The sequence below is a fragment of the Myodes glareolus genome, chromosome 6 (assembly GCF_982192425.1).
Source record: "Myodes glareolus chromosome 6, mMyoGla1.1, whole genome shotgun sequence".
Taxonomy (NCBI): domain Eukaryota; kingdom Metazoa; phylum Chordata; class Mammalia; order Rodentia; family Cricetidae; genus Myodes; species Myodes glareolus.
The window spans coordinates 63,873,561-63,899,208 of record NC_142031.1 but is presented as its reverse complement, the minus strand read 5'-3'; positions in this window follow the sequence as shown (position 1 = coordinate 63,899,208).

Sequence of the window (25,648 nt, the reverse complement as noted above, 5' to 3'; positions counted from 1 at the left end):
ACAAATAGAAGGTAGCCATAGGGATACTGGAAAGAAGGCGTCCTACAGGTGGGAAAGCAATGCAGAGAAATAGACGAACAATACGTAAAATTTCATGTGATATTATATATATACATACATATACGTATAGGTGTATATATACGTGTGTGTGTGTGTGTGTGTGTGTGAGAGAGAGAGAGAGAGAGAGAGAGAGAGAGAGAGAGAGAGAGAGAGAGAGAGAGATTGATTCTTCCTGGAATGTGCTTATGTGGGAGGGTCTGGGTCTGATACTGTACTGGAGTCCTGGGTAAGAGAGGAAGTATAACGAGAAGGACTTGGAAAGGACCACTGGAGGAGGAGGAGATCCCGAAGATCCTTAAACAGCATGAGCAGTACTAGACTAGATTTGGAGTAATGAAGAATGTTATTAGGGACTCATGATGCTAGAACTAGCTTTAGGAGAGGGAACTCTGTGTAGCATATAAGTAAGGGGCACTTGAGGAAGAGCAGTGGAGATTAGTGTACATTTGAACTACATAAAAGAGGGAAAGAATCTATGAAACAAGACATCCACAGACATCTAAAGGTACCCCCAGATACCCATGGGTACCCACAGACATTCACAGGCATCTGTAGGCACTCACAGGCACCCACGAGCATCCACAGGCACCCACAGGTATCCACAGTGTGCCTTGACTGCCTGTACTACTGACCATGCCTTCTGACTCCTAGAAGTTTGTAAACACCACTCCCCCAGTACTCAAAAAATACCCTATTCACTTATTTGGGTTCTCTACAAAGGGTAGTTATACATCAGCTCTGCTAGGTTTTAGGATCTAGATCTGTATTTCATTGGGAAATTATAGAATTCATTAGAATCAGATGTGAGGGTTACAACAGAGAATTGAGGTAGACTGTGGAGTGGAAATCCAGGACCCTAGCATGTAAAAGCTGTGTGAAATACCTACTGAAATGAATTTATAAACAAGCTGACATTTCTTATTAGCATTGCCACTGGGTGCAGAGGCTTCAAACGCAGAGACGATCTTGTAGTCTGACCTACTGAAATAGAAACAGCATGTGCCTTTAGGGGTCGTGAGGCAATAATTAGATGTAATATAGGAAAAGGACTGAACAGGATTGTAAATTCCTTAATACACAGCTGAGTTTACCTGGAAATAGATAATGGAGATGGTAACTCTCCTTGATCCCTCTTTGATGGTCTCACCGACTATTCCTATTTCCTCACCTACATTTCCATAGTTGCCATCTTCCCCTTGATTTATCAACAGGTTTTAAGACCACTATGCATATCTTCCCACATCCTAAGCTATGTACCCTCCCATTGCTGTCTTCCCCAATCACCTTCACAGAAGAGTGCTTTTCCCATCCCCAGGCAACATCTGCACGCACTACTACCCGAAGATCCTCTTTAATGATTCTCTCTCTTCTGACCCATCACATTCTCCTTATCTACAGAATGGTTCTCATCAACTTACAACCATGCTTTCACATCCCCATCTTGAAATAAAACCCTCTAAACTACCTTTCATCCCCACCCCAAAAACCAAACACCTCATTGTGCTCCAGGTCATGAAAACCTTAATTGTTTTCTCCATCTTCTTTTTTTTAATCTCATTTTCTGTTCCTTATCTTTTATGCTGGCATTGAATCTTGCTAAACCAAGAAGGATACTGTTTCAAAAATCACCAATGCTCTCCATATTGTCAGATCCAATAGTTCCTGCATAGTTTTTTTTTCTTACTTGACTTCAGGAACATCCAAAACAAAGGAAGTGTTTTTTGTTTTGTTTTTTGTTTTTGTTTGATTTTGAAATCATCACCTTTCTTATAGTGAATGATAATTTGCCAATGTTTTCTCCTAACTTATTCCTTGCTTCTTACTCTAAGCAAATGCTTGATCAGTCTTCCCCACTAAGTTTTAAAAGAACGAACGCTTCAACGCTTCAGTGGAAAAGGACCAATTCTCTCTCCTGAGTAATGTTTTCTAGCCTATGGTTGCATCCAAGTTCTAGGGGATCCCATCTAACCTGCCATCCACAGAATTCTCCATTTGTATATACCTTCCATGTTGGTAGTTCCAGCAACAAATATGTCAATTGCTAACTTGACATTCACACTTACAGATAAATAAAAAGGAAAAAACTTTCGTTTTTGTTCATTTCCTCATCACTATGACAAAAGGCAGTCCAATGGAGAAAGGATTTACTCTGGCTCACACTTCTGAGAAATGATGCCCACCATGGTTGGGAAGGCATTGCAGAACCAGTCTGATCCAAGGCATCAATGAACAAACAGAGAAGGGGAAATGACAGCTGTCAGCAGGCCTTCTTCCCTGCCCATTTTTTGTTGACCATAGGATGGTCAGGATGTATCTTACCTCTTCAGTTAGATCTCACTGGAAACACCCTTAAAGATACAACCCAAGATGTACCTCATTAATACCCTACATGCTCTTAATACAATCAAGATGATAATCAAAGCTTACCATCACACACTCTATTACAGTGCTTATCTCCAAAAATGGTTTCATCACATCTACTTGGTATCTTTATTGTTGCATGGAGGTTGCTTGTTGGTTCCTGGCCACTTAGCCCTGAAATAACCACACAGAAAATGTACTAATTAAATCACTGCTTGTCCCATTAGCTCTAGTTTCTTATTGGCTAACTCTTACATCTTAATTTAACCCATTTCTATTAATTGGTGTATCACCACGATGTCGTGGCCTACCAGCAAAGTTTCAGCATGTCTGTCTCCAGCAGGGGCTCCATTGCTTTTCTCTGACTCTACCTTCTTTCTCCCAGCATTCAGTTCCATTTTTCCCAGCCTACCTAAGTTCTGCCCTATCAACAGGCCAAGGCAGTTTCTTTATTAATTAATGGTAATCACAGCACGCAGAGGGAAATCCCACATCATTTGACCGTTTTCTTTCATTCAGCTGTGTACATATTTCAGAAGCCTGTCTTCTACTTCCTCCTTTTTATTCCTGGTCTACCTTGGTAATCTCCTATTTAGCTTCCATTTTGCTCTCATTTTCTTGTAACTCTTACTCCATCTAATCCCAAGAGTGATATCTTAAAAGCTGACAATCCACCCATCCTAATTTCAAAGCTCCTTAGAGATTCACAACTGCATGTAGAATGAGCCTCTTCTCCTGGTGTAAATGTCCTACTTGATATGGTCCTGCTCTGACCTCCTCATCTCCTGTAAAGTCATTGCCAAGGGAAGAAAAACCTCTATGTGATCCAGAAGAGACAAGGTGATGACTCCAGTGTTTCCAGTGGCCAGCATTTAAGGACTCTATACAAACCCACTTTCTATGACAATTCCATCAAAGAGAAACTGCTGTCAAAACCAGGTGCCAGATCCCGTAAAGATAATATTTGTTACCATCTCTCCTTTTGTATCATTTAACCTAAACAAGGAAAACACAGGTGTATGTGAAAGGATACTTAATAAATTTTGTTTAACAAAAAAACTAATTTTATATGTTTATTGTGTGTGTGTATATATGATGGCACAATTAAATAAGTGGAGTTATGTATTTATAACACTCAACCTTCACAAGAATTATAATCCAGTAGATTCCATAAGGTCTTTAACAATCAGTCTTTCCTAATGGTACATTACTGAATGCCATGTGCTTTATTTTAGGGGAAAAGACATGAATCACAGGATATGCCTGGGAGTGGCTAAAAGGTATTATTTCAGTAATCAACAATTCCCACCATTTACCAATTCTGAGGTCTTTCAGGTACCCTCATAACGACTGAATTTTTATCTTCATAACAATGGAAATATTTTGCTACGTAGATCATAGTTATCCACTGCTTAAACAGATTGGAAATCTAGAGCCACACCATTTAGCACACCAGCCATTAACCACCATCAAACCTCAGATTTAAATTAATTACCATGAAATAAAAGTAATAATTCAGTTGCTGCTCTGTACCAGTTGTACTGAATGTGCTAAATGCATATATGTATATATATATATACATAGATAGATAGATAGATAGATAGAGATATATAGATACAGATATATATAGTCACTGGCTATCATTTATGCCACATAACAGGAATATTTTTACAACTGTAGAATACCATATTGCATAGTTCTGGCCTAGAGTTTTTCTGACCCTCTCTCATGAGCTAAGAAATTAGCAAGAGATATTTCTGTGCTCAAGTCTCTCTAGACTAAGTAGAAGAGACATTAAAACAAAATGAGTGTCCTGTAATATGTGGGTTTGCTCTGGCTGGACACAGGGCCTGGTTCTGCCCCCAAGCCCACAGCTAAAAGGCTTTTGGCCAGAGCCTACCAGCTCTCAGGTTCAGGGTCATGTTGCAATCAATACATGGGTTAAATTATTCAGCCTTTACCAAGACTACCAAGAGAAAGACTTACATTCTGGTAAATGAATTTAATTTCTTTATTTATTGATAAAATGTGCATTGGAGGCTTGTTCTATATCAAGATGACAAAGAGAGGCCAAGACTCCGAGTTCATATTGATCACGTGCTTAGGGTTCGGCATGGACGATAGAACAATCAACTGGTCTACCAGGTGGTGATCAGTGGAATGGAGAAAACTCGAATACAGCAGAACAAGGAAGTGAAACAGAAGTGCTAGGCAGTAAGGCGGGAACTGGAGAAGCTAGGGGGAGGGGCTTGCGCTATAACAAGATGTCCATCAAACCCCGAGTCATAAAGAGATGTGATATTAAAAGCTAAGTGGAAGGAGTTCTTAATCGATCTCTAGCATAATGGTGTCCTTTCGAAGTTCATGTGTCACAGGAGACAGGGGATGACACCAACACACAATCTCCATTCATTTCCTGGGGATAGTATGCAGGCCCTTGTTTCTCTCTGATTCCCAGTGTCTCCTGAACACAGGAAGCATTCTGACAATGTGGTATCCAAAGAAACTTCCGGTTCCTTTAAGTTTCAGTTTGAGCACAGCAGGAGTGAGGGAGGGGTGCCAACGTTAGCTCACCCTCCTATTCGCCAGGCAGTGGCCATCCAGTGCATGGAGAAGGTGTGGGGAATACTACCCGAAGCTGACCTCCACTGTCACTGGGCTCCTGAGAAATGACACAGCACATTCTTTTGTGTCTTGGAGACTTGGTCTTTGCCTCTTCTCTGCTGGTTGAGAAGTGCAGGCTCGCTACCCTCCAGGCCTCCTAGTCATACTACATAGTCATGGTGGGGGCCTCGGGCCCAAAGCTATCCATCACCCTGAGGCTGGGGGCCAGACATTCTGTCCTCCCCAGAGTCCAGCCTCTCCCATGAAAAGCACTGTATCCTAGAAGGGAGAACTGTCTCCATGGATGATGACGGTGATGGATGGCCAGAGGAAAGTATTTGTCAACCCCAGGCGGTCCACGTGTGCATTCTCATGCTGGGGCCAGGCCTGGCCGGGATGCCTGCTGTTCTACATTTGCCTAGCTGTTGTCACCTTTCCCCCTTTGCTGACAAATGGACCCATTTTACAGCCTGAGTGACTCGTGACTGCTTTCGGAAGCCTCGCTTAACCCAATGTGGTGTAGGAGGAAGAGAAAGACACATTTTGTAGCTTAGCGTCCTAACCCCCTATCTTCATCTTAGCCTGCCACTCTGGAGGAAAAATGTCAATGGCTCCCTCTCAGTCCTGGAATGTTAGCCAAAGTCTATTTCCATCCGGCTCCAGCAATTCCAATCTTCCCTCCCATTGTGAAACTATGCAGGCGGGATGCTCTCAAACACACCCCTGACTTTCCTACCTTTACACCGCATTGGCATGGTTTTCCTCACCAATCATGTGGCTTTCTCTGGGAAACTACCACCGATCGTGCCAGGTCACTATCAGAGCTTGTCCTTTGAATGGTCATTCGGCACCAGCGGCACAAAGTGTGGATCTTTTGTTCTGGGATGAAATTGAACTGCCAGGGAATTCTAGAGCTGAGGGGCTATGTCCATCCAACTCCTCTCCAATGGCAGCAGCAGCAGCAGCAGCAGCAGCAGCAGCAGCAGCAGGCCCAGTGCCCAGCACGTGGAAGTTGTAAAATGCAACTTAACTGATGAATTATTTCAAGTGCCCTCTCGAACGTGCTCTAATTCCATCAGCAAGTGGGCAGGGGACCAGGTTTCCTGCTTCCAGCCTTGGTCAGCCTAAGAGGAGGCTGGGTTTTCAGGCCCAACAACATAGCACATGACGCAGAGACGCCTGAAGTTCTGGGTCAAGGCTGACTAATACCAAGTGCTTCTGAGTCACTAAGGGCAGCTCTCTGAGTCAAAGGCTTTCACACCAGCAACTTACCCACTGGTTCTACTATACCTGCACAAGTCTACCTTGGATAGCAGGTAAGTCTCTCTCATTTCTGTTACCTGGATGTTTGCGATAGATAGATACATAGATAGATAGATAGATAATAGATAGAGTGATAGATATAAATGAGCTTCTATGCATATCTCTTTTAAGATTTTAAGCAGAAGAACTTTCATTTTTGTACATATGAAATTCTCAGTCTCTCGAGTAGTGGTTCTCAACTTATGAGTCACAACCCCTTTGGCAAATCTCTACCTCTAAAAATATTTAAATTTTATAACAGTAGTGAAATTACAGTGGTGAAGTATAAACAAAAATAATTTTATGTTTGGGGGTCATTACAACATAAGGAACTGTATTAAAAGGCCACAGTATTAGTCTAGAGAATCGTCTCTCCTGGAGACATTGTGGAAGCACAGGAGATTAGCTCCATCTACAGAATTTCTGACACAGTTTGTCTGAAGTAAAGAAATTAATATGTTCTTCCAATCAGTCTCAGGTCAAAGGGATGCTGCTAGTCACAAGTTGCAAGTCACTGACCAATCAAAACATTCTCCTTTTTCACATAATTCTTTATAGACTTTTATCATATAATGTCATCATTTTATATAATTATTATCCAAGTATATGTGACATTGGTGCGTTTATTTCTCTTTAAGAATGATAAAGAGCCTCCTTTCTGTTCAGGATATGTTCTTATGGGTTAGCATACCTCCAAGATAAGATTTCATTAAATTTAAGAACCTGTTGGACTTTGCAGTTGAGAAGGTATCCAAAGAACACCTGGTAAGAACCTCATGGTCCTTCACAAAAGCAGACATGCCCACACAAATTCAAGAAAACAGATTGACTTGGCATAGACTAATATGTTTTGTTAGTTGGTATAGTTCTAACCCAAGGATAGTGGATGAACCTGGAAGTCATTCGTTAAATCCTTGTTGAATGACTGGATGGAGCAGATAAGTATCTCCAGATATTTTGAAATATTTTAGAAACCTTTAGAATAGGTATGATGTCAGACAGTTCAGGAAGGCTTCGGCAGTGCTTACTGAATGGTTTGCTTCAACGTGAGTTATTGATGAAGAAGACTCTTCCCCAACCTGTATGTGGTTCTCAGTCACAGTGAAGGATGTATGCCATTTGCATCCGTGCTTAAATATCAATCTCCCAGCCCTGGTTTCCTTTCTTTCACTGTGATAAAACTCTCTGGCCAAAAGCAATCTAGGAGAGAAAAGGATGTATTTGGCTTACACTTCTAGGTCACTGGCCATCACATATGGAAGTCAGGGCACGAACTCAAGTAGGAACTTAAAAAATCATGGAGGAATACTGGCTGACTTGTTCACAGACAGATTTCACACACAGCACAGAACCACCTGTCTCGGTGGGCTGGACCCTCCAGCATCAATTAACAATAAAGACAACCCCGCCCCTCAGGCACTCCCACTGTCAATCCTTAATCTTTCTTAATCTAGACTTATCTCAGAAGACTCTAGGCTGTGTCAAATCAGCAATTTAGCCTAACTAGGACAGTACACAAGAGAAAAATATTCAACTCTTTCGTTGGCATTGTTATCCCAACAACTCTACATCCACTCAGGTGCTGAATGTGACACACATATCTGTTGGTATCTTGATTGACACATAGAGATTATTATATAAATTTAGGAAAACTTCTGGGTATAAAATCAGAAATTGCAAGCAATGTGGAAAGCATTGCTTTCCTTCTGCCTATTATACATTACATGGAATTACCCATGCCTTTTATTTAAAGTCCAATTAAAGAAAATGAACTAGGAGATGTTGTTGGCAGATACAATGTCTTTTTACCAAAACAGAACAACATTCTCTGCTACTGTGACATTTAGTATTTAATCAGGAACCCTGATGATTTGAGCCCCTGACTGTTAGAAACACAGGACGGTAAACCTAAGAAAATGTACAAGGTAAGGGGAAATTTCATTGTAGAAGTGACATTAGTATTCCAGAGCACCAAGGCTTCTTTAGGACTGCAGGGACTTAGCCTTAGAGCAGGTGGGGAAGTCCACGGAGCACAGCATTTGCTTATGATGTGCACTGTCAAAGCCTTCAGGAATAGCAGCTCCCATTCAGCCTGCAGGAGACATTTCTCCTCGCAGCCACTGGGGCAGCTCCGAGGACCAGCTTTAGTGGACTGGGACAGCTTGAGTTTTCCCCTATTTTCCCATTGCAGACGACATTTTGACTGCTAGTGGTGTTTTCACAAACTTTCTCCTTAGTGGCCCAACTGTGCAGTCCCTTGCCACCTGCTTCTCTGCAGCAGTCATTACGGGATTGCATCTACCTGGCTCACTCAGGCTAGACTTCCTCCATACATACATACACCAAGCTTTATAAGAAGCAGAATTTTTATCTGTATAGAGGGGGTTGGAGAGTTAATTCCTCTTGCTCTGTAGGACAAGAGAAACCAATGTTTCCCACTTTGATTTAGAGATGTGGTTTATGCAGGCTTGCCTGGAAGCCCTCTGTTTCAGCCATGTGACTCGGGTAGGTGAGCACACATTTGTTTGGTTTTACTGACATGAATTTAATTCTTGACTTACAATCTGCAGGCCTCAGATGAGAAGTGAATTTTGATTTAGGGCAATACGTTATACATAGCTTTTCTTTTCTGCTCAACATTAACTACTAATTGATTTTAGGGGAATAATGAAGTATGGTTTTTGGCAAAAGACTATATTCTGATGAAATTAATGTGGACCGAAAGTGAAGCATTCCTGAACAATGCCGTGGAATGAGCTTACCTCTCCATCAGTCTGATTCGTGTGGAGTGGTCCCCTTCACAAGGGAGAAGCAGAGTTCGATGCTAGAACCTTTCCCTCTGGTCCCAGATTGGTGTCGTCCATCATTCACTCACAAAATACGTGCAAAGGCTGTTCCCACTATCACTACCACTCTGGGATAGGAAAAGGACCTTCTGTCCAAGGGTCCCACACCTTCTGATGCTACACTCTGAATGATCGCAACTAAGCCAGTAAGTTAAAGCCTTGGGTGCCTCACATGTCATTCTTACCATACAAGTAATTTACTACATCCTGTGGGATGGAACCTACACACACAGCAGGAGCCGGTGCGCTGACTCAGTGAGCAACAGTGGTTGCTACCAAACCTGACCACTGGGGCCAGGCCCTCAGAACCAAAGGGTAGAAAAACAGAGTAAACTCATGCAGCTTGTCCTCTGACCTCCACACATGTATAGTGGAAAGTTTAAACACACAGACACACGATAAGTAAACACAGAAATAAATGTAAAATTAAAAAACAAAATGAAGGTAGAATCCTTCCCAATGTGGGACCTAATCAAAGAGCTATGGCCTCCCATCTCTCTGGAGTACCAGGCTACAGTTTATATTAATGTTACATAAAGAACTCCCAATTGGGAAAAAGACAAGCAGGCATTCCCTCTTGCAGCTGCATACGCATCTATACTCATTTCACTGTTTTGAAGTTTAAATTTAATCAGGCTCAGTGGTTAAGAACACTGGTAGCTTTTGCAAAAGGACCTTAAGTTCAATTCCCAACACCCACATGGAGGCTCACAGTACCATAAACTCCAGTTCCAGGGCATCCGATGCCCATTTTTGACCTCTGTGGTACCAAGCATGCACATGGTACACATACACACATGCAGACGAACACTCATACACAGAAAATATAAAAAAAATAGACACTTAAAAAAAATAAGCTATAAGTTTTTAAACTACACTCATCTCTTTAACCCACTGTCCATGGAATAAAATAGGACATAAAATCAAGCAAGTATCCCGGAAGTAGACAGTTTAGTCGAATGTTATGGGGTGCTTAGAATGACGTCATCTACTTTGAATATCTTACAGATGGATTAGAAACATTTTCAAGTTCAGGACTCAAAAAACACAACAGGCACTCCAAAAGTCTCTTCTTGTAATCTAACAGTCTCAGAACACTAATCGTGGCAGCGAGATTTGCTAAGCTTTCCGGTGTTTCGATATTCCTTGGGGATTCTACTTGAAAACAATCTCCATCCTGGCCCTCAACATGCACTCCCTGGCATTCTCTCATAGAGCTGCAGATCTCCCCCATTTACTTGGCTCGGGAGTGAACATTAGGAAGGAATGGTGCCCTCCCTGAGGACTTAATAGCACACCTGTTCCTCTGTTAGCAGGAGTGTCTTATACAGGGTGAGGATTTTAGAGAAGGAACCAAAGGTCACTGTATACAGAGAACTGAGAGGAAACATCAAAAAGCAACAAGAGTGACGATCCACCTCTGTGGCTTGAGAGGCTCTTCATGGTCTTCCCTTAGGATTGTTAACAGAGTCATCAGCCTTGACCGCCCATGCATGTTGCCTTTGTTGAAGGATGTCCCATCCTTCCAGAATGCTCAGAGGCTTGCTGGCCTCTACCCGGCGGATAGCCGGTCCATTTCTAGTCATGAAGCCAGTTCATATCCAGATACTTACTAATATTGTATGTGGGTAAAATCATGCCTAGGTGCTCTGATATAGGAAGATGCTCCAGGACAAAGAGTACCATGGGAACGTGGCTCCCTGGGGGCCTGATTTCTTTAGCACAGTAGCGTAGTGAAGCTCTCTGAGAGCAGAGTAGTTAGGAAGGCAGACTGAGGAAGACTGGGAAGGAGGCTGGGGCATGAGGCTGGATCATTGGTATTTGATACCAAAAGATGCTGCTACCAGGGATCATGGGTTGCTATTGCTTCCGAGGTCCCACAAAACGGGCACAGTTGTACAGTAGAATGGAAAATTATATCTGAAATATATCTGGACTGAATAAAAGCATTGGTTTTAAAATCCATTCTTCGTAGCTCTCATAATAAGCATGAAGTAGCATCAATTACAGGTCTTGGTTGCTGTCCATATGATGGCAGATTGTTATTTTAACCTATATCCAAAAACTCCAGTTATTTCCAGATTCTTTGTAATTAGTTTTACTGGCACCTCACACGCATGCTCCATTTAAGCCAAAGACAAGAAGTACATCTAAGGACATTTGACACACATCAGTCTTCTCACATGTTCTTGCAGTTGCTTTAGCGACTCTTTAATTCTAAAAGGTAAGTTACAGACGTCAGAGCAAAATGTCCTGTGAATGGAAGATGCTGTTTCTGATTCTAACACTAGAATTCAGAGTCAATTTCTTTCTTCCTTTCAATCACGGAGAGCTGAGCTGGGGTGACTTCGGGTTGGCCTCGGAAGCCTGACTGGCCCAGAAGAAGAGCTCACCTTTCCAGTAAAATCCAAGTAGACAGCAAGAGCAGGTGGGCAGAGCCCAGCAGTACAGCCTGGCATGTCTGCAAATGTAACATAGGCATGTGCAAAAGATGGGGGCATGAGCAAGAGCCTGGGTGGAGCTAAGACCAGCATCTGACATTAGGGCTTTAGGAAGAGGCTAGACCTAACTCTGCAGAGTAAATGCCTTGATCTACAGATTTTTCAATGTCCCCTAGAAGACCAGAACAGACTGCATGAATGGATATTAAAGGGTGTTTTAGATTGGCTTGCACAATACGGTCTGGGTAGTCCAATGGTTGTCTCGCACCTGAGAGTCTCAGATTTCCATAGCACTCAGGCCATGAAGCTGGGTACTTCAGCAACCCCAATCTGGCACTGACAGTCTGGAGGATCCCTAGAGAGCTGCAGGTCTTGGGTCCTTCTTGGGAGCCAGAAATGAAGTCCTAAGTCCAGTGAAAAGAAGGCAGCAATGACGGCAACAAGGTAGATGAACTTGCCAGTGAGAGCAAAGGCAAGCAGGCAAAAAGCAAAGCTTCTCCCCTCCATCTTCTTAGCTGGGCTGTTATGGAAAGGTGTTGTCCACACGTAGGGTGTGTGTCTCCCCACTTCAGATAGTCTGAGATCCTTCACTGGACTCCTGGCTGCTTGTTCTTTGGTTGAATCCAGATCCAGTCAAGTTGAAACCAAGATTTTAAGACACAGGAAGAGCAGAGGGTCACTCTCCTACCTCATGGGTCTCCATGGGTCTCCTGTTGACACAGGTGAGGACATGTGGCAAAGGCACATCACAGGATCCATGCCCCTCTGTCACAGATGAAGAAACAGAGACCCAAAAGTTGGTGGCTTGTCTGCATTATTTACCAGAGATGGGGTTGTCAGAAGTGTCACTTTGTAGGAATGACCTGAACTTATCAGAGAGCCATGAAAAAGTCCATCGGTAGTCAGAGAACAAGAAAGCTGCGGTTCCTTTTCACGCTCACTAAGTATATAATATACTCTAAGTATATTTATGACTTGCTATTATTAAAAACGCTGACCTCCTCATATGTGTTTTAAATGTCTTACGTTATCTAGGACTCTAAGGCTTCCTACAGATCTTTGGAAACGCTTTTCTATATGATCTATAGATTGTCATGTACAGGTGACAACACTAAATGGCGTGATGTCTTTCCATGTTTAAGTTCACCCTCCCCCGAGCTTTGCTGAGACACTACTTTTCCAGATGCATAAACGACGCAAACTTTTCCTTTTAAGTTTTATCTACAAAAGCAGGCAGCTTCAAAGGCTAAGAAAGAAAGGTGCAATCCAATAGCAAAGGTCACCAAAGCAATGGCATTAGTGGCAGAACGTCTTCAGTTTGAGAGGCGGTGGTTAAATGTAATTCACAGCGTCCTTGCACCCATGGGAACCTGAGGGGTGTGTAAGTACCTACACTTTCCCATAGCTGCCAAGACTTCTACACCAAACTGTGTCTATTGAAAGTCTCAAAAGGATAACTGGCTTTGGAAATGCTTGTCTCAGACAACAAGTAATAATGAATTGAAACACACAGAAACATGAAGGAAACACCTGGCATATTCCCACTGTGTGCCAGTGCTTAATACATCCATTCATGTTTAATCTTCGCTAAAACTATGTGCTTGAATAGGCCAAAAGGACTGAGAGTTGAGTCATTGTTCCCAAAAATCACTTTATGCAGTCAGCAAAGAGAAAAGTGGAAAATCAAATAATCAATCTAGGATTAGGTGAGAGTCTCAATTTGTCAGAGATTCATTTTTTTTAAATGTCCCCAGAAGGACATCAGGACATAGGTGTGTCTCCTTTAGATTTGTGATGCAACAGTTGGGTGTGGTGGCCTGCAGTGTGGGAAGGATAAGAAAATTCTCTGGACTGATGTGTGAGGGAGGCAGTCAGACCTTTGAGACCCTGCAGTGGATCCCCGAGTAAACAGAATGTAAACATTGGCTACAGTCAACTATTGTGGTTACCTTGTGGCCCATATGACTCATTGGGAATTTTCAATTCTCACTTCATCCAGCCTTCCATAGGATTCCAATAGGAATCCCAGTCTCCTAAAGGATGCTTCAGCATAGTAATTGTACTAGCAAATGCTGCCATCTAGTGGCCAATTTCAGTTACTGCATGTACATTCCACTAAGGACTCCTCACCGCAAATTCTATTGCAATAAGAGACACACATTGTCCCTTAGTGCCCAACCATCCCGTTGTTCCTCTGCAGTCGCTCTGTGCTTTCTGGGCAGCCTTTGTGCCTTGCAGCCACCAAATCACTTATGCTTCATACTTCATACTGCCTGCTCCCCACCATTCGGGGTCCAAACCTGTGGCTTTTCGTTCCTGGACATCTACAGACCTGGAAGCCGATCTCACCATACATGCCTAGCGTTTTTGTATAAAATTACCCAGATACCCTTTCTTCCCTGCCACACCTGGTACAAACCCACTCGTGCATGCAAAATAAATACTTGGTGATTAACTTTCTTTCTTTTTTATTCTCTTTACTTTTCGAGACAGGGTCTCTCTGGGTAGCCCTGACTGCCATGAAACTCACTCTGTAGACCACGCTGGCCTCGAACTCAGAGAGCTGCATGCCTCTGCCTCCCGAGTGCTGGTATTAGAGGTGTGCACCGCGTGACTCTATTAGGAGTGACCGAAAGGAAAGCGGCAGTTACAACAGCTGCAGCTGCCTGCACGACATCACATCAGCCTAGTGAAAGCGGAGATTCGCAGGGGTGCAAGCTCCATCCGCTGGCTGAGGAGCTGCCAGCAGGTGCGGCTGCTAGGAGAGGGTGAGTCAGTGCTCTCCAGGGGTGCGGCCCCTGGTAGGCTGAACTTGCTCCAGTGGAGGCCCCACACCCACGCTCTCACAGAAGGCAACACTAATAATTAGACTTGGTGCGTGACTGAAAAAGAAACAGGCATGAACTGAGGGTGTGATGGGGAGGTTCTCGACGAGTCGGAGGGGTGGTATAGGTAGTGAATATGGCTAAAATAATTGCATTCATGTATGAGATCCTCAAAGAACACATTTTAAAACAGTATACATCAAAAAAAATCTTCTCATGTCTCTTTTGGAGCCCACACTGCCAGGCACCTCCAGCCAGAGCCACCAGCGCTTACACAGCTGACTGGAGCTTCCAAGACCCAGTTGCTATTTCCCAAATAAATTCTACTTTGCTTATGCCAAGCTCTATCACCCCCGCCCCCTCCCCAATCCGTCTTCACCTCCCAAATCCTCCCTCAGGCCCCAGCAGTCAGCTAACCTGCCTAGCCATGTAAGACACTGTCGCTCTTCCTTCCAGCCCTGACTGCAGTAGCTCTTGCCCTCTTCTCCCACAGTCCCTAGGATAAGGCTACAAACACAGCTGCCGGGGTTGCTGCTGTAGCCAGCGCGCTCTCGTGATTCTCCAGTGGCGTTGGATGGTTGATGCAGCGGGAGAGCAAGGCCAGCAAGGAAACGCTGGAAGAGCTGGCCCAAGAGCCACGAGCCACGGGCTCGACAGAGCTGCACTTTGTATCTGCTGGGCTTCTATGCTAGCTTCCTGGGCTTTTCTATCAAAACAGCACGGTTTGGGTGTCTTAACCGAAATCACTTAACTAACTTCTGTGTTCCGGAAGCTAGAAATATCAAGATCAAGGTTATTACCAGCTCTCACTTCTTCAGAGGTCCCACCCAGCTGCCAGTCGTTCCTATGTTGTCTCTTCTGTTGTGCAGAAGTCCTCTTACAGCGCAAGTCCTATCAGCTGAAGACCTTTACTGGCCCTTTTCAATAATCTATCACCAAATATAGCCCCACTCCAAATACTTAGAGTATCCATGCATGATTTGGAGGAAAGGACATAGGTTAGTTCTTCACACTTGTTCACATGTTTCAGGATGGACAAATTCTCTGCTGGTTTTCAGGTGAGCAGGAGGCTTTAGATGTACTTATTGCTCATCTGTACCACATGGCTGGAGGACTGTGGTGTAGGGAACCAATGAAACATGGCAGTCACAGTCATCAGTTAGATGATGACTCTCTGGACTCCAAGATCCTATTCATCTCACCAGACAAGAATAAGACGACTACCACAATCGTTGAGTCAATTCTGAAGTAAGCTTTATGACTTGCCAATACTGGTCAGCGTGATGGACATTGGCCAGCTCCTTACCTAAGATCCCCAGACAATGACCGTGAAGGATGTCAGTCAAATACTTACAAAGGCAAACCACACAGGACTGTGTACTTCCTGCCTTTGTCCAGGTGGGGCAAGTACACATCCTGATGTACTTCCTGCCAACATACCCCCTGCCTAAGTATCATCTAGCACATTCTGGGCCACTGGAATAACCAACCTTGTTTACAGAAGTGATAACACATAGCTTACTATCTTACATGAATAACAGCCCCCAGCCTTCCAGGCAGCTATCCGTCTTTGGGTCAGCATACCTTGCAGGTTAGAGGCGCACAGCAATTTAAACTTAAAATGTAACTTTAGCCCTCACGATCCCTATCATCTACGGGGAGACACAGGTGATTGCTGGGGGCTTTGGGTTCTTATTCGTTAAATGAAAAGAATAACTTCACCACAGAGAGTGAATGTAGAGAGAAGTTTATTATAGATTCATAGGTGGGCTCTTAGGGGTGAGGAGACACACACACACTCAGAGAGAGAGAGAGAGAGAGAGAGAGAGAGAGAGAGAGAGAGAGACTCGTGTATAATAAGATGGGTCCCATGAAAAAGGCTACACTGAACTGTTAGTCTATAGCCTTTATACAAAACAAACAAGCAAGCAAAAACTTATGGATGCCAGCAACTTGAATGGCGTGGACAGGGGGAGGAGCTAGTCCACCCAGTTGGCCCACCCAGGTACCTCCTTCAGGTGCTGGAGTAGGAGATAAAACAGGAACAGGAACCAGAGATTTCTCTTGGCATTCCTGACGTCCAGCAAGAATGTACTCAAAACTGCTTACCTTGAAGAACCCAGCCCGACTTGATCCATTTCTTAATCTAATTGATAAAGCAGTACATTAACTCGGACAAGGTGAAAACACTTGCAATGGGAATAGCAAATGATTCACTTCTAATTAAAGAGCTTTAGAGCACAGCACATACTTAGTGGAAACGTAGGGAAAGAGCTAACCGCTTCTAAGAAGGAGAAAAGGCACATGAGTTGGGCTAGAGAGTGGGCTAGTAGCTAAGGGCATTTGCTGCTGTTCCAGAGGATCTGGAGTTTAGTTTGAGCCTGAAACTTCCACTCTGGGAGATCCTCCAAGGATACACATGGGCTTGCATGCACACACACACACCAATAAAAATAAAAACAAATCCTTCTTTTCCAAAATAAAAATATATGAGGAGTAGAGTGGGGAAATGCTCCACCCCCAATTATCAAAGCAAGAAATGTGATTAAACATGAGCTATAACTTGTTATCTGAGCACATGAAGAATATAAGAAATGACTGCTTCCAATAAGCATTGACGGAGTGCAAATCAGAACAATTTCCCAGAGAAGCATTTGACAATATATGTCAAAACACGTCATAGGAATCTCCTTGGCATTTCTAGGATGTCAGATAACTTGACAAAATGCACGAAGAAATGTGCACAACGTAGTCACTGGGTATGAATTGAATTTGCTATCAATCCATGTATACCACTGATGGAAACTGAAAATATTTGTTTGTAAGAACACTGACAAATCAAGTTTTAAAATACATATCTCACCAAATCCTTCATTCATTCCCATATGAATTTTAAAACTGTGCCCTTTGAGGACTCTGACCACGCGTCTAGATTGGCAGAGAATTATTCATAGTGTTATTATCTGGCTGGACCCTCGGGGTATGTAATGATGGCTCTGTTATGTTTCCCAGGTCACTTAATCAATTAATTCCATTAATATTTTCTGAAGTGTCTTCTGCTTTCATCCTCCCCCTCCCTCCAAACTTCTCTACTGTTTCAGTTTCTCTTTCACCCTGACCTTTCTTCCTCGTTACTTAGGGACTGACTTTCGCATCAGTTCTGAGTTCTTACTCTGTCCGTCCTTGATGGTAGTAGCATGGTTTACATTCTTTTGTAATGTCCTCTTTGGGAATTCTTCAGTGTTTGTGTGGGAGTTCAGGGGAGATTTGTGTGTGTATGCTACTGTGTATTTGAAGCAGGGATTCTGTGCTTTGGAGAGCTGGTTTCTGATGAGCAATCATCAGGTTAAACAAAAAATTACCTTCACTGATAGTAATGGTATGTGAAGGTAAGTTTGTCACTAGTCCCTTCCATGTTGTAAGTAGGTTTATTACTTTATTTGCCATAAAAATGTAGTCACGGAGGTCTCCATGTGGTGGGGGTGATGGTCCTTGTCAACTTGTCTACATTTAGAGTCCTCATGGAAACAGGCCTCTGGGTGTGTCTGAGGGAGTATGTCCAGAAATGCTGAAGACAGAAGAGTCACTCCGAAGGTGGCAGCATCATCCACACAGACTGGAACTCCGACCTGAAAGAAAGAGCCAAGCCCGAGGCGTGTATTTATCTCTCTGCTTCCTGACTACACGTGCAATGTGACGGTCCCGCTCACGCTCGCTCTGCCATCACTTCCTCAGCACGATGAACCGCACCCTCAAACTGTGAGCCCCAATAAGCCCTTATTTCACTTCCTCTTTTCAGATATCTTACCATAACGATATCAATCATTGTACAGCGTGTGCTTCCTAGTCGTTTGGTGGATTGGCTTTGGATTTCCCCCTCTCTTGATTTACATTCATTCGCCAAATTCTAAAGCACTGGAGTTGGGTGGATTCCCCTGAAACTCACTTAAGTTTTGGTTTCCTTGCCATCTGCAGAATTAATAGATGGCAAAAAGGGGGGCTCTTTGTAACATGTTCAATAGGATTCAACAGTTCTTTTTGGGGGGAACAGATGTTGTCCCGGGGGGGGGGGGGGCAGGACACATCATGCCACAAGAAATGGAGCCTGCCTATTTGCTCGGGGTTTCTTTTTCCCTTCTGTACTATCAACTGTACATGTGGATTTTTTAACTTTTATTCTTTACAGATTTCATATCATGCATCCCAAGCACACCCATCTCCTGCATCCACCCTCTGCCCTTGTAACCCCCCCAAAAAAAGAAAAGCAAAAACAAAAACAACAACAAAAAACTCCCAAACAAATCAACAAAAAAACAAAGGCAGAAGAAAGATAAGAATCTCGTCCTGGAAGCTGCAGTGTGGCCCAGGGAGTCTCACGGTTTACCCTTTAGTCTGTCCATCTTCACTGGCAGGTGTCCATTGCCAGGAGTCATTGTCTGGTTCATGGCCTCTGACCTCTGCTGTATCATCACTAATGGGCTCTCTGTGGGGCTTCTCTTGGGTATCCTGTTACTGTCCCCTTGATCTATATGATCATCCCCTACTCATGCTCTAACCGTTCATCAATGGGGTGGATGTTGGGGTGGGCCAACACATAGCACTGGCCCTGGGCCTGGGTGGCCGCTGGGCTGGTCAGCCTGCCAGCTTTCCCCCATTGTCACCACCCTGGTGAGCTCCCCCGCACCGCCTCCCTGGGCTGTTTACCCAGGGCAGCCTACAGCAACGAGTGGGGCGCAGTTCTCCTGCTCCTCATGCCCTTGGTCCCAGACTCACTCACACTCACCACCAGGGCCAGCACCACTGTCCTGCCCAGGTGAGGCACAGGGCTCTCTCTCCCAATGGCTTAGGGGGACCATGGTGGGTGGGGGTCAGCTCTCCAGCTCTCATGCCCTCAGAGTTGATCCACCTGCACCCCTGACAACAGGGTCAACTCTGGTATGGTTCCCTGGCAGGTGTCGGGGCCCACTCTCCTGTGTGCTGCAGCTGGTAAGAGGCAGAGGTGGTCAACTCTCTCTCTCACCCCTCCGGTAAGGGGGGAGGGGAAGGGGTAGATGGACGCATGCATCTTTCCCTCCCCCATGCCTCCGCATACCATGTGGATTTTTGACTGCTCATCTTCAAGGCATTGCTTTATGTCTAGCAATTGTGTCAGAATTGTAGACGAGACAAGGAAGTGAGAGGGAAAAGACCGTTTCATTTTGGTCTTTTCTTTTTTCTCAGGGAAAAAGAGTAGCTTTCCTGGAAGACTTACATCGACAACTCATTAAGTAGAATTATGCAATATGACCACCTTTACTGAAAGACATGAACATAATGCCTGTGGACAATGCTCCCTGCCGGTTACCAAGGAGGAGTGAGAAACGGCTACTGTGATGGACACAGGACGTGTCTTCCACAGCCTGGAATCACAATCACCAGAATAATAATTGTGGATGTATAATTTCCTTGCTTCATGCCATGCACAGTGATAAACTAGATATGCAAAATATAGACAGATGAAAAAGCCATCGGAATTCCCCAAACTTAGCAGTATTGACAATTTGGGTCAGGTGTTTTCTTGAAAGTGACTGACTTGTGAGTACAGGGTGCTGGCGGAATCTCTGGTCTCTGCTGAAATTAATGGGGCACTGGTAGCTTTCAACCCTGAGAAAAAAATAAAGACAAAACAGTGTAAGCTACGGAGCCCGCAGTTTGTATCCTGTACGTGAGTACTGTCTGGTACCACTGAATATCACGGGTTCAGGTTAGGAATACACTCTTGTAGTAAGCAAAACTCCATGTTAAAACCCTTTAATTTCCCTGGAAGCTTGTGAAAATTCCTCTTTGAACAGCGTAGGAATGTGCATAGCTACAACACCCAAGAAAGCAGCCTAGGAGTCACCACGCATCCTTCCAGATGAGATGCCTCGATCCAACAGCAGATGGCAGCAAAGCCCACAGTCTGATTCAGGGGCACCTCGGCCAGTGTTTTCCAACAGCAGGACCTGTCCTTTCAGAGAACTTTTTCCTATGGGCTGAAATGAGTTGAATTGTCATTCTGGAATGGAGATCATAAAATCTTAGACAAATAACGAGTCCTGGAAGAATATCCTAGAGTGTATGACCCCAAGCCACAAAGCTCTACATCTTCAGTGCCTTCTTTTCTGGCATCTTTGTCACCTAAAATGGGACGCCGACTCTTGGAGTGCGTGTTTTAGGGTCCAGCTAACACACGTTCTGCTTCCAAGGTTGATCACAGCGATCACTTTTGACTCCCAGCCAATCCTGACACCTTGGCTTCTGCTCCGGGGCACATTTCAACTGTAGGAGACGACTACCTTTCCAGATCCTGAACGGGTGGGCTGCGATCTTGGTTCTCGGAGGAATTTGAGAAATGCTAACAATTTTCACTTTGTGACGCTTTATTGCTTGCCTGTGAGACTGGAAATGTTTTCTGACGAGCATTTTACACACAGACGCGGAACCCAGAGCTTTGGTTTATCTCGCTTGTTTGGTTTTGAGCACTTATGAGCAAGGGTAAAATTAAATCCCATATAAACAAAAAAAATCGAATGCCATCCGTGGTTACATAGCAAATGAGTCATTAAACTTTAGTTTAAAAATGGATGGCAAGTTATCTTGCTGCTTGTAGGACCATGGCAATCCACTTAGTTTTTGATTTCTCAATAGGAAGCTATCCTTCGTCACTGAGGTTTTTGTTTGCTACGTTTTCCAATTTGGTATAGAGTATAGATCTTTTTTTTTCTTTCTTATACTGTACCTGGACTGAAGCTTCCAATCAATGAAAACAGATGCAGAAACCCACAACCAAACATTAGGCTGAACTCGGGAAACTTTTGGAAAAAGGAAAGGAAGGATTGTAGGAGCCAGAGGGGTCAAGGATACACCAGAAAACCCAAAGAAACAACTAACCTGGGCTCATCGGGGCTCACAGAGATTGAACGGACAACCAGGGAGCCTGCATGGGACTGACCTAGGCTTCCTAGTGCTTTAATATGGGTGATATGCCTAATCTTAGTGAAACTTGATGTGCCATGTTGATTTGATATCCCTGGGAGACCTGCCCTTTTCTTTAGGGAAATAGAGGAGTGGATATGGGGAGACAGACTGGGAGGAGAGTGGGGAGGGGAAACTTCAGTTCAGAAGTCTTGCTTTTATTATGCACTCTGCCAATCTTCTAAAATTAGAGTATTCTAACATTTATACTTAATGTATAAATATATGCATATATCAATACAGTCAGGTTTTATACATACATGCACACACATAGGTATCACATCTATCATACATACATACACACACATAGGTATCACATCTATCATACAAACATACATACATACATACATACATACATACATACTTAGGGATCACATCTATCAGTATAGTCAGGTTTAAATCTACCACATTCCCGTTGTTTTATATCTAAACCCTTCTGGTTTTCTTTTATTTCTTTTGAATTAATTAATTAGCAAACTAATTTATCTTCTGTAAGATGATTTTGTTTTTTGTTTTTGGTTGCCTCTATATAGCTTTATCTCATTAGTGGTTGCTTAGGGGATTGGTTCATCGCTATCATACAAAAGACAAACTTTCCATAATGAAAATGAAAACTTAAAGGCAAAGTCTGTGATCTTCCCTTCCTCCTACCCATGCAGCCAATTCTGCCGTCAGACGCCTCTTGTCCCTCCTCACTTCCATGCTACACTGCTCTGAGTAACTTGTCATTTCCTGTAATTAAGCCACTGTGATCATCCTCTCTCAGCCCTTTCAAGGTTATCACAACTGTAACATTGGTATTTCCAGAGAGGTTGTAATGCAGGGAGGAAATGGCCTTTAAACAGACTCGGGAGATCTTTAATTGAGATCCATGGTGCACATTAAGATGCAAATGTTTGTGCTGTTCATTGCAAGAAAGTACACTACCGTGCACTGCAATATTTAAGAGCCCACAGTGGTAGCCCCTGGTACAGTTCAGTTGCAAGCACCTTCCGGAGGAGCATGCGCCACCTTTCCCCTCTCACAGAAAACCCTTCAGTTAAGTATGGAGTGTAAAATGAAATCACAACACGCCGCGGTCAGTTACAAATACCTCCCTTTAAAAACATAACATTAAAGTAGCATTGAGACACCAAAGTATATACATAATTAATACAGTCGACAAGATGACGCTAGAGACGCGCACACACCTTTGGAACCACCTCTATAACCTAAGCTATAAACATATCTGTGTCCTCTAAAATTTTTCTCACACTCTTTTTAGCAAGAGCATTCTTCAAACTTACTCACTGTGAAGAGTTCAAAGCAAATGAGAAGTTTCCTTATGTGATCTGAAAACCCATTCCTTTTCCATTGGACAGTATGAATATAACATTCATAATTGTTATAATTGTATCTTTCTAACTGTAATTCCATAGGATCTCAGGATTAACACCTCAAATCCCAGCATTCTGAGCCCTCTCTTTCACCTTGAGAATATAAAATACTCATCAAAAGAGCATTCAAAAGCAGGGTGTGCTTGCTTGGACTTAGTTAAGCAGACCTTGACCAAATTCTTTAAGATTCCTCAAGGCCAGGTGTATCACTGTGCGGCCCCTCCAGAGCCCTCCAGATCTTTCACACCAGTCATCCGCACTCTGGAAGCCCTTCCAGGAGAGAAACTGCAAACAATGGGGTGATAACCCTTCATGTCTTATGTCACAACCATTATATAAAGTCATATGATAGAAAGCTCTTGTTGGCTTTGGTGATTCTACCAAAAGACAAGGTACCTAAGAGAAGTGAGCAGCTCAGTGTATCACTGCAACTTCTGAAATATATTTCCTTCTTTATTTAATGTATATGGGTGTTTCATCTACATGTACACCTGCATGCCAGAAGAGGGCATCAGTTCACATTATAGACAGCTGTGAGCCACTATGTGGGGGCTGAGAATTAAACTCAGGACCTTTGGGGAAAGTAGTCAGCGCTGTTAATTGTTGAACCATCTCTCCAGCCCCTGCTTGGGACTTCTGAACCCTGTTCAAGTTCATGTTTGATTTTTTAAGGAACTTTACAATATACTGATAACTACATATATAGTCACTGACGTGATGTGTGTGTGTGTGTGTGTGTGTGTGTGTGTGCATATATATCAAGCACTGAGGACTCCTTTGGGAAACATGCAGACATGCATGTATAAAACATTAGAAATTGCACCTATAAAAACTATAGCTTTGTATCTCTAGGCTCAAGAATCAGTTTTCTTGCCTGATATGTTACTGATGGGTTAAGGTCTGGATAGCGTGGCCTTTCGGAAACTTATGGCACAGAGGAGGAGTTAGCCATTAAGGAATTCAGGCTCACTATTTGCGAGAAAATTAATATTAATATTAGGGAAATGTAATACGTTAAGATATCTCTTTCTTTCTAAGTTAGTGCATATGAACATTAATGAAGACAGTTTGCCATGGCACTGAGGGGAAAGGCAATAGCTACTTGCCAAACACATTCTAAAACGGACCCAATAGATCTCAAACCCTTACGGCTGGCCTGTGTATAGGAGGTAGTCTGTGCTGCATATCTTAAAAGAATCATAGACACAGTGGTAAATTCCAGGTCCTCCCTGCCCTCAATGAATGGGGCAGTGCTATGAGCATAGTACTGCATATATTAATTCACTTAATTGGACTATAGCCATGGTGGCAGTCAGTGATGTGGTCAGAGAATGAGGCCTCACCCCATTCAACAGCAAGCCATGAATCCCTGGATTTGTCTCATAAGTTCTTTCGGAAAGTATTTACTCATTTGAAGAAGAAAAGTCAAAGAATTATAAAATAGTCTTAATGTCAAATATATGCATATAGATTTATTCCCTTCTTTCTGATATCTTACCAAATTTTTTAAAAGAATAAAAATAATAAAGCAACAGTGGGAAATAGAGGAAAAGAAACGCCATCCATGTCTGCCAGTAAACATTAGAAAAGATAACTGCAGGTAAAATCAGATCAATGGGTGAAGTGAGTAGGCAAAAATAGCAGGGTAGAAGTAGCTGCCAACCATGCCAAAGGACCCCAGAGTGTCACTGCATTGTCAGCAGACATTCTACCCAGCTGTAAGATGCATGAAAGAAAGGGATAAATACATTCATTGAAAGTGAAGATTTTGGCCAGATGGTGGTGGCACACGCCTTTAACCCCAGCACTCAGGAGGCAAAGGCAGGCAGACTTCTGTGAGTTCAAGGTCAACCTGATCAATGAGAGCTAGTTCCAGAACAGGCACCAAAGCTACACAGAGAAACCCTGCCTCAAACAAACCAAAAGAAAAGAAAGAAGGAAGGAAGGAAGGAAGGAAGGAAGGAAGGAAGGAAGGAAAAAATAAAGCATCCATTTCATACCTTATATCCAAAAGGTTCTGTTCCTGCTTTTAAGTCTTAGCACCCAGGAGACACAGGAATGAAGATCAGTTGAAAAATATCATACTTGACTACAAAGCAAGTTTTGGGCTAGCTTATGCTACATGAGACCCTCCGTCAAATAGAGATAGATAGATAGATAGATAGATAGATAGATAGATAGATAGATAGATAGATAGATAGATAGATAGATAGATAGATAGATGATAGACATGATAGATTAGATAGATAGATAGATAGATAGATAGATAGATAGATAGATAGATAGATAGATGGATGACAGAAAGAGAGATAATAGATAGATAGATCTGTTCATGCTCCTTGGATGCTTCTCACATCTTCCTTCTACCCCAGGCTTTCTTTGGGGAATACAAGTCATCAACTTCCCCCAGAACCATGCATAGAACAACTTTTTTATACCTGATAAGAGCTTGCCCAGAAGGTAGTGGCTATTTTCATATTCACGAGGTGAAAAACTGTCCCAAGTGGCTTTTGTCCGATCAGTTACAAAACTTGGATTGTGGAGAAATACAATCCAACATTTTATCCCAACATTTCTGGGTAGAGCTGTGTGTGGGGGCTCTCTTGGAACTTGCCCAAAGATCCAGCACCCAATATATACTAGCTGCACATTCATTAAGTGACTATACCCATAATCCTCTGCCACTCCAGACACACTTCTTTCTTCCTGATCATACTTGTAGGTCTCAAGAAATCTGCAACAGGATATCAGACCTGATTGGGATTTCAGTTACACAGGGTAAGCCTCTTACTTTATATACTGAGTTGGGGACAGTCATATTCTTTATGTACACTTCT